Below are 9,157 nucleotides of genomic sequence, written 5' to 3' on the forward strand. Positions count from 1 at the left end.
TTCCTCACTAGCAGACGTCATCATCGGTCATATTGTTAATCTTCCTTTACTTTATCTAATATATATACGTGCACAAGCCCATATTATAAATATACAATGAAGAGGGGGAACGATGAAATCTTGATATGATGATGGAAATTGATAAATTTTTTTAAAAATTATATATGACTTGTGATGTTTAAATTTTTATATATTTATTAAGATAATAATAATTTAACTTTTTTAAAAGATTGGTGGTCAAATTGAAACATTCTCAAAGATTGATTGTCAAATTTGACTAAAAAAATCAAATTGACAAAAGATGTAAATATTAAAAGCTGAATTTATCATTATATCAATTTTTTTATTGTTTAAATCTTATATAACAGACATATTATTACATATATAACACTATGTTAACTTGATATTTCTAAATAATACTAAAAAACACTACGTTATTTATAATGGATGTAACGACCATAATTTGAGTTAAGATTGAAATTTAAAATTTTAAAAAATATATATGAACCGAGTATTATCAAGTTAGAGAATAGGGAGCATGAGATTTAATAGCAGGATTGATCTAACATAGTTATCCAGTACCATTTAACCCGAATCTCAAAATTTTAAAAATACAGTGATTAAAATTACTAAGTTAAAGAGATTAAATTCATATGTCACACAAATTATATGGACTAATAATATAATTACACCTAAAATGAAATTAACTGGCCTTCCTTCCACTTGGTTTCCAGTTAAAAAAAACTAGTTGTTGATACCAATATTTCGTTTTTACACTTTCTTCTATTCAAACATGAATTTGTAAAGAGTGGCCACCTTTTTCAGCCACTACACAAGCTTTCCACAAGATAAGTTATTTTAAGAGTGCATGCCTAAATTGGGTTGAGCCATTATTAATCTCCCTGATTTTGGGTTGCTTTACACACTTTCTTCTATTCAAACATGAATTTTTAAAGAATGGCCACCTTTTTTCCACCATTAATTTCACACAAGCTAATTTCCACAAGATAAGTTATTTTAAGACTGCACCATTATTCACGTTTGGGCCAAACATTGAATTATTTTTCATCTCTCCATTTCTTCCACCCTCTATCCTTTTCTATTTTTTAATAATATGTAAAACATAAATAAAAAACCTCAGCTTAAAATATCTTTTATATCAATAATCAAATGCTTAAAGTAATTTAGTTTATTATATATATCCATAAGATAGATACCATCGTCTCATAATGTCGTATATATTGACATCAAGTTAAGAAGAATTCGTTAATTCGGTGTTGATAGGCGTACAGTTGGAAGAACCGATACAATCATATATCGTTTTCGGTTTACCAAAGAACACATTGGTGTGTCTAATTAAGTGGTTGGTTAGATCCGTCAAGGGAAATAGCAATTGGATTCAAACGACCTGTACGATTAAGGCCATTAATTCGAGTTGATCCTTTCTAGTTCATAAGGCTATCGAAGAGCAAAATTGTGGATGTGTATTTCATGGTTGTTCGGTAAGGCTTAATTGTTGGGTATTCCCACAATTAATTTGGTGGTCTGAGGTGTCCTTAATCACTATATCTAGTGTGTCGTTGAAAGCACCAAATATATCCTTTACTCCATAATCACTATATCTGGTGTGTCGTTGAAAGCACCAAATATATCCTTTACTCTTACCCGACATCAAATACTACATCATCATAGAAAATACATACTCTTACCCGACACCACAATCATGCACAGGCAACACCAAAACTGAGATGAGTACCAACAACACCGGATTTGGGTCGACCATACCAAACCAAAGTAATAGTAGAAATTCATGGAAAAAGAGAGAAAGCTAGAGAAGTTCTGGAAAGAGAGCGAAGTAATTTCGATAGAAGAGGGAAAAGAAAACCCAAAATCAAAATCAAAAGATAAGAAAATGGAAACGTGGTAAAGGTGGATGGAAACTAGAAAGAAGAGTGGAATAGAGAGACGGTTACGAGGGAGGAATTTTAGGGATTTTCCTTTTTTTTTAAAAAAATATGGGTAAACTACAAAAATAGTCACTTTTGTTTGCCTTAGGTTACATTTTAGTCACTTATGTTTGAAATGTTACGTTTTAGTCACTTATGTTATTATTTTGTTACGAACTGATCACTCTTCTGTTAAGTTCCGTTATCTCCCTAACTCTAATCCTACGTGGCAGTCCAACTAGATTTTAAGTGCCAACTTGGATTTCCAAATGGGATGAGAATAGATTTTTAATTAAATAAATTTAATTAATTAAAAATTTTAAACCCTAAATCTTAGTTGAAAAAACCGTTCATCTCCTCTATTCTTTTTAGTTTTCTTTTTCATTAAAAAAATTTCATTAAATAATTCTATTTGGAAATCCAAGTTGGTACTTAAAATCTAGTTGGACTGCCACGTAGGATTACCTTTAGAGAGATAATGAAACTTAACGGAAGAGTGATCAGTTCATAACAAAATAATAATATAAATGACTAAAATGAAACCTGAAGCAAACAAAAGTGACTATTTTTGTAGTTTATCCAAAAAATAATAACCCAAATCTCACTATATCTTTTAACAGTAGAGTTTTACCATAACTTTGACAAGCATGGACAACAATAGTGGAATAGAGCTAAAATATTTCCACTTTGCACACAATGTCTTTCCCACAAAAACATAACATTTAATCACTTTGGTTGATTGAAACGTGTTTGATGGAGATCCTCAAAATATTCTTCACGGTTGCTCCCAAATTCTTTCTATTAACATGAATCGAAAGAATGACCATTTTTTCCAACATCTAATTTGAAAATTAATTCGTCACATGAATTGATGAGTCCCAGTTGATTGGATGGACCTACATTGGTGTTTTTCATGCGTTGAGCCATTATTAATCTCCCTCATATTGGTTTGCTTTTTACACTTTCTTCCATTCAAAGTTCAAACTTGAATTTGTAAAGTGGCCTCCTTTTTCACCATTAATTTCACACAAGCTTTCCACAAGAAATGTTATTTTAAGACTGCATTATTCACGTTTGGGCCAAACACAGAATTATTTTTCATCTCTCCATTGCTTCCACCCTCTATCCTTTTCAACTTTTTACCCTTACTTTCCATTTTAATTATTCATTGTTTGATAAATCAATCAAATCATGTGCTGCAAATCTTGTTTCTCAACGCGTGAAACTCTTAAAAATCTTGTTTCTCCATTCAGCCATTGGTAATTCAAATTCAAGTTGGTAAACAACATTAGTTTCCAATTTCGTCACTAATATTTTCAATCAATTATATTTTGGTAACTCTCCTTTTCACTCATTTTCAAATTCTACCAATTTGATCTTAATTCTAAATAAATATTCAACAAATTTATAAATTCTACCATTTTGATCATAATTCTAAATAAATATTCAACAAATTTACAAATTCTATTAATTTTTTATATATTTGAAATCAAATTCTCAATTTTAATAATATGTAAAACATAAATAAATAATTTCAACTTTAAATATATTTTACATCAAAATCATAATATCAAATCCTTAAACTAATTTAGTTTATTTGCTCTGAGAAATATATTTACATATCTAGAATTCTTCCCATTTTTTTCTCAATCAAGAAAGAATGTTTGAATAATAAAAGGCCATAAGATTTGAATAATATTTGTAACAGGCCAATTTTATCCGGCCCAACAGAAACAAATAAGCTGAAACAAACAAAAATTAAACAAAAAACAAAATAGTCCATTTACAAAAACCATTTAGCCTAATTACCCAAACCTTAAAGCTCAATATTACACCTGTAACGCCCCAAAATTTATATTTTTGTTTCTGTTAAATTATGACACAAGTATGTATCTGCTTTAGTAGTTAAATGTTTTGGGTGTGTGTGAGAGGTCTCAAGTTCAAGTCATGACTTTGGTAAATTTTTGGAATTTTTCTAAATAAAGCCATAACCTTGCTCAATAGGCTTAGGTTTAATTGTTAGTAAGAATATATCAATGGGCTTGTTGGTTTGGTGGTTAAGTGGAATGTTGGTGTAATGGAGGTATTGTGTTTGAGTCTTTATGTAAGCAATGAAATTTATTTTTTTACCTCGGTTGATTGGAAGTGTTTGAGTGAAGTCAAAATTCTATTGTGGTGGAGTGTGGTGGACGGCTTTGGGGAATTTTAGGGGTAGTGGGAGTGTTTTGGGGGATTTGGGTAGTTTTAGTTATTCTATCTGAATTTTTGTTTTCAAAATTTTTGTTTTCTCTTCCTCTTCAAGTTGCTGACGCCAACTTCCTTTTCTCTCTTTTCTTTTTTTGTCGAAACCAATTTTTTGTTTTGAAAACAAGGTCGACTTTTATTTTGAAAATGAGAACGAAGAAAATGAAAATGTGACTTGCCACCAATCCTTTTTATGAGGTGTGATCGGATCACCCCGTAATTTGATTATTTTAACAAGAGATTATTAAAACAGTGTCTTTCAGTCTACGAAAATCTAGAAAATGGGTTCGAGAGTCGATTACGTATGAGGAAGGATTAGCACCCTTGTAACGCCCAACATTGGTACATAGTTGATTAATTAATGTCTTAGTGTCGAAAGTTGAAAGCTCAAAAAGAGTTTAAAATACGATCCCTCTTTGCATGACTGCTAATTTTATTAAAAATAATTACTTGAATAAATCGAAATGAATATTAAAGACCCACTCGTCTCGAGATAACAAAATGTCACATCTTGTAAGTTAGGACACGACATTTTAAACTATCGAGAATAAGCTCGCCTTTTAATTTTATTTAAAACTCATGTATTTAATTTTAAAAGGATATTTGGTCATTTCAATTCAACGAGAAAGATCGAAACCCCGTAAGTTAGGGTACGACTTCTCGAGTTTCCAAATACGGAACATTGCCTTATTTTGAAAATTTTCTTTTTATAAAATAATAGCAAATATGAAATTTAAAACGATGTGTATTTATTTTGTTTGAAGTATAATAAAACGGCGCATTATGAATAAATACGTTGGGACCTAATTCTCGATACGATTTGAACGAAACAAACTCAGATGGTAATATGGAGCATGGAACAATAATATATGAATAAAATGTTATGTCTACAATATGGAAATACTAATAAATCCTAGTATACATAATGCAATAATCACATACTATCACTTTAATACCAACACGAACAATCGAAGGAGAATAAAATAGAATAAACAACAAATAATTTCAATGACAACAAAAATAAAATAGGCACCAAACAAGACAAAACCGATTTTAGAATACAATAAGGACTAGTGAATAAATAAATAAATATACAAACATATATTGAAGAAAGTGGTTTGTAAAATATTGAAAATAGAAGAGTAAATTAAAATATAAAATAAAATTAAGGGAGCAATTTCTAGATAAATACACAATATAATAATAATAATAATAATAATAATAATAATAATAATAATAATAATAATAATAATAATAATAATAATATTGAAAATAAAATAGCAAATTAAAATGTAAATAAAATTAAGGGAGCAATTTATGAATAAATATACTATAGATAATAATAATAACAACAATAATAATAATAGTAAAAATAATAGTAGTAATAATAACAACAATGGTGCGAAATAATAATAGTAAAAAAAGTAATAAAAATGATAGAAAATAATAATAATACTAATAGTAATAATAAAGATAATAATAATAATATATAAAAATAATAAAAATAATGATATTAATACATAAATAGAAATAGAAATATTTTACATATAAATATAATAATGATAGAAATATAAATAGATAAATAATAGTATTTGAGTAAGAAAATATCTAGAAATATAATAATAGTAGTAATAATATATTAAGTTAATGATATAATGATATAATAATATAATAATAAGCCTAAAAGAAAATATAATTAGAGCAATAATAACACTAAAATAATTAATAAAATAGCAAAAATAACAAAAGGGGACTAATTTGAATTTTAAAACCAAGATTTAAGGGCAAATCGAAAATAAAATAAAAGGGAAGGGTTAAATTGTAACGCGCGCATACGAGGAGGGACCAAATGGGTAATATTTCTTGCCTTGTGAAACGCGCAAATCTGATGTGGACCAAAATGAAATAGGCGCGAAAGTTATGGGGTAAAATTATAAAGTCAAAAGAAACAAAAAGGATTTGATTAAAAATATGCGACAAAGCGGAAGGACCAGGGGCGCAAATATCCCCTGGCTGCAAAAACACGCGGATCCTTTAGCTGGGTCGAGTCAATGCGCGGGTTGCGTCAAACAACGCCGTTTTAAATGCGTATAAAAGCTAAAAAATTCCTTAAAAATTTCATTTTTCTACTTCTTTCTCAAAAAAAAAAAACTGAGATGTTGGTTTTTCTCTCAAATCCCCCTCTGCCCAAACCCAGATTCCAGTGCTGAACCACCATGGCGGCCGCCGATCGCCAGCGACGGCGCTGCCGTTCGCAGTGGCCAGAAAACCAAAAGGCCCTATTTTTTTGGGGTTTTCGACTTCACAAACACAAAAAACGTCATTTTTCATCGAAAATGACAAACCTTGGCCTCCCACGGCAGCACACGCGCAAGAAAGGTAAGATTTTGACCCCTTTGCTTTTTTAATCTATTTCTTTAAACAAACAATTAAAGAATAAATAAATAAATAAATAAAGCAAGATAAATGAACAACCTTTTTGAAATTTCTCTATTTTTGTTATTTTGATTTCGTGTTTGTGTTCATAAAAAAAAGAGGTTACATCGTAGTTGTTCATGGCCTTTATAGCTGAAAAAGAAAAATAAAAATACAATATTTTTGCTCTATTTTTCTTTTGCTATGTCTGTCCTCTTTTGTTTGGTTTGCAGGTACGAAGGCCAGCTGTGTATGGAGGTGCTAACATGGAGGAGCGGCAGTGGCTGGTCCTAGGGTTTCTTTGTTCTTTTTGCTGAAGATAGGGTTTATTTTCTATTTTGGGCTTGGGCTTTTAGGGTTTGGTTAATTTAGGCTTGGGTTTATGATTGTAAAATGGGTTTCTTTTTTTTTATTTATATTTTGGGCTTAAAAAAACTGGATTGTTTAATATTTGGACTTATTTAATTTATTTGAATTTTTTTGGTTTAATATTTTGTTTTATTGGTTGTTGGGCCTCGGGCAAATTGGGCTGATTACATTTTTTTTGTTTCTCGTTTTTGGTGCCTTCCTATTGGTTCTCTCGATCGATAATTGTTTTGCGTCCGTGGTTTAATTTCATCTGGTAAGTAATCTTTTCGGTCTTCTTCTATTGGAATTGATGCCTAGTAATGTTGGTTTATGGTAGTTGACTATGTATGTTGTGTTTAGGAGAAGATCGGGGTGCTAGAATCGTTTTATCGGTGTTGTAATGGTCGAATCTTTGCAACTTGTCTTAAGGTAAAGGTTTTAGTTGTTTCAGGAGTGTTGTCTATCACTTTTGATTTGGATTAATGTTGTTCTAAGCGCTTATTTTGGGGTTCGTTTGGTCGATTATAGGTTATAGAGTGCTCGGGAGTGTTTTTGCAGCAAAGCGATACCAGGTGTGTACCCAAAACGCAAAAAACGGGATTCGACGAAAAGCCAAAAAAGCATACTGTTGATGCCACACGGGCGTGTAGTCACCCGTGTGGTAGGCCATGTGACGAAACACAGGCATGTGATTGATGAGCTAGGCCATGCGCGTATGACACGGCCGTGTGATGGCCAGATAAGTCATATGTGACACACGGGTTAGACCTATTTCGACCGTGTGGGCCATACGAACGTGTGCACCCACAGGGGTAAACCACACGGGCGTGTGGGATTCTAGGCCAGGCTGTGTGATCCACACGGCCAAGGCCAATTTCGGCCGTGTAGGCCACACAGGCAAGCCACATGGGCTTGTGAGCCCGTGTTTCTAAAAAGTTACTTAAGGTTGCACGGGTCGGCCAAGTCGACTGTGAACCTACTAAAGGGTCGGTAAGCATTACTTAGACCCTAATTGTGTGAACTGTCTGTATGATAACTGAACTGAGCATGTATGTTGATCTGTATGTATGGACTGAAATTGCATAGTAGCATGACATCTTTTCTATATTGCATTGCATCGACGTGGGTTATTGTTATTTGGAGGAAGTGTCTGAAAGGCTATCAAGCCTATTATCTGGCAGATCTGCTACAAATTTCTGATTATGTGTCGCATTTCGATACAGCATGGTGTGTAGTGATGCGTGGGTTGATTTAATCTCCACATGGTGTGTAGGGATGGACGAAGATGGTGTGTAGAGGCTGGTGGGTAGAATGTTGATTTTCTACTATTGCATATTGTATTTGAGATGGGCCAAGGCCCTAATATATATCAGAAACTGTATCTGGTTGGGCTAAGGCCCAAACCAAATCTGTAATTGGCTCAAGCCCAACCTATATTTGACTGTATTCTGATTTGTTTCTATATGCATGTTTTTCTATAGGGATTACACACTGAGTTTACGAAAACTCACCCTTTCTGTTTAATCTGTACAGGTAATTCCCAGACTTCACAGATCAGCGCAGCGGAGGACTCGACGGTGGCCACACATAAATTTTAGATTGTTTTCTGAAGATTTTCAAATTTATTTACTTATTTGGGGGTTTGATGTAACTTATAGACTTTAGACTTTCTAGCTTTAAGTTTTTAGTTTTTTAAATGGTTTTACGATTTATTACTGCAAGGCATGATAAAACACGATTTTCACTAAGATCAAACGGGTTTTCTAAAATAAAGCTTCCGCTAAAAAGATATGATTTTAGACGTAATGAAGGACATGCGTTTTTAATCTGAATTAAAATAAAGGCTAATTAATTGGAACAGTTTTAACTCGACAAACTCATTTTCGAATTCCATTCCATGTAACATCACTAGATTCAGCGATAACGTCTAGGCTGGGTTTAGGGTGTTACAACACCAATCTAAAAGCCAAAAACCTTAAAAAAAAATCAAAAACCTTAGCTCCTTCTCGCATCGCAGCCTCGCCACATCGGCAGGCATGCCATTGACTTCGCCCCTCTGCCACCACCACTTGCAAAACAACAAAGAAACAAAAGCAAGTGATAGAAGTAGAAATAGAAGAAAGAAAAAGACAAAAAAAATATAATGTGTTATATTTCGACTATAAAGGCTGAAAACAGTATGTAACAAAAAAGAGGAGGAATCA

The 9,157-nt window shown here is 32.1% G+C and overlaps 1 long non-coding RNA gene across 1 annotated transcript; it reads left to right on the top strand.

The window, feature by feature from the left end:
* The first annotated feature begins 6,500 nt into the window (after positions 1-6,500).
* LOC128284271 (uncharacterized) lies at positions 6,501-7,053 on the top strand. The gene is made up of 2 exons (XR_008274659.1): positions 6,501-6,569; positions 6,839-7,053. It is a non-coding gene; the product is annotated as an uncharacterized LOC128284271 (long non-coding RNA).
* Positions 7,054-9,157: the final 2,104 nt, after the last annotated feature.

The sequence above is a fragment of the Gossypium arboreum genome, chromosome 11, assembly GCF_025698485.1.
Source record: "Gossypium arboreum isolate Shixiya-1 chromosome 11, ASM2569848v2, whole genome shotgun sequence".
Lineage (NCBI taxonomy): Eukaryota > Viridiplantae > Streptophyta > Magnoliopsida > Malvales > Malvaceae > Gossypium > Gossypium arboreum.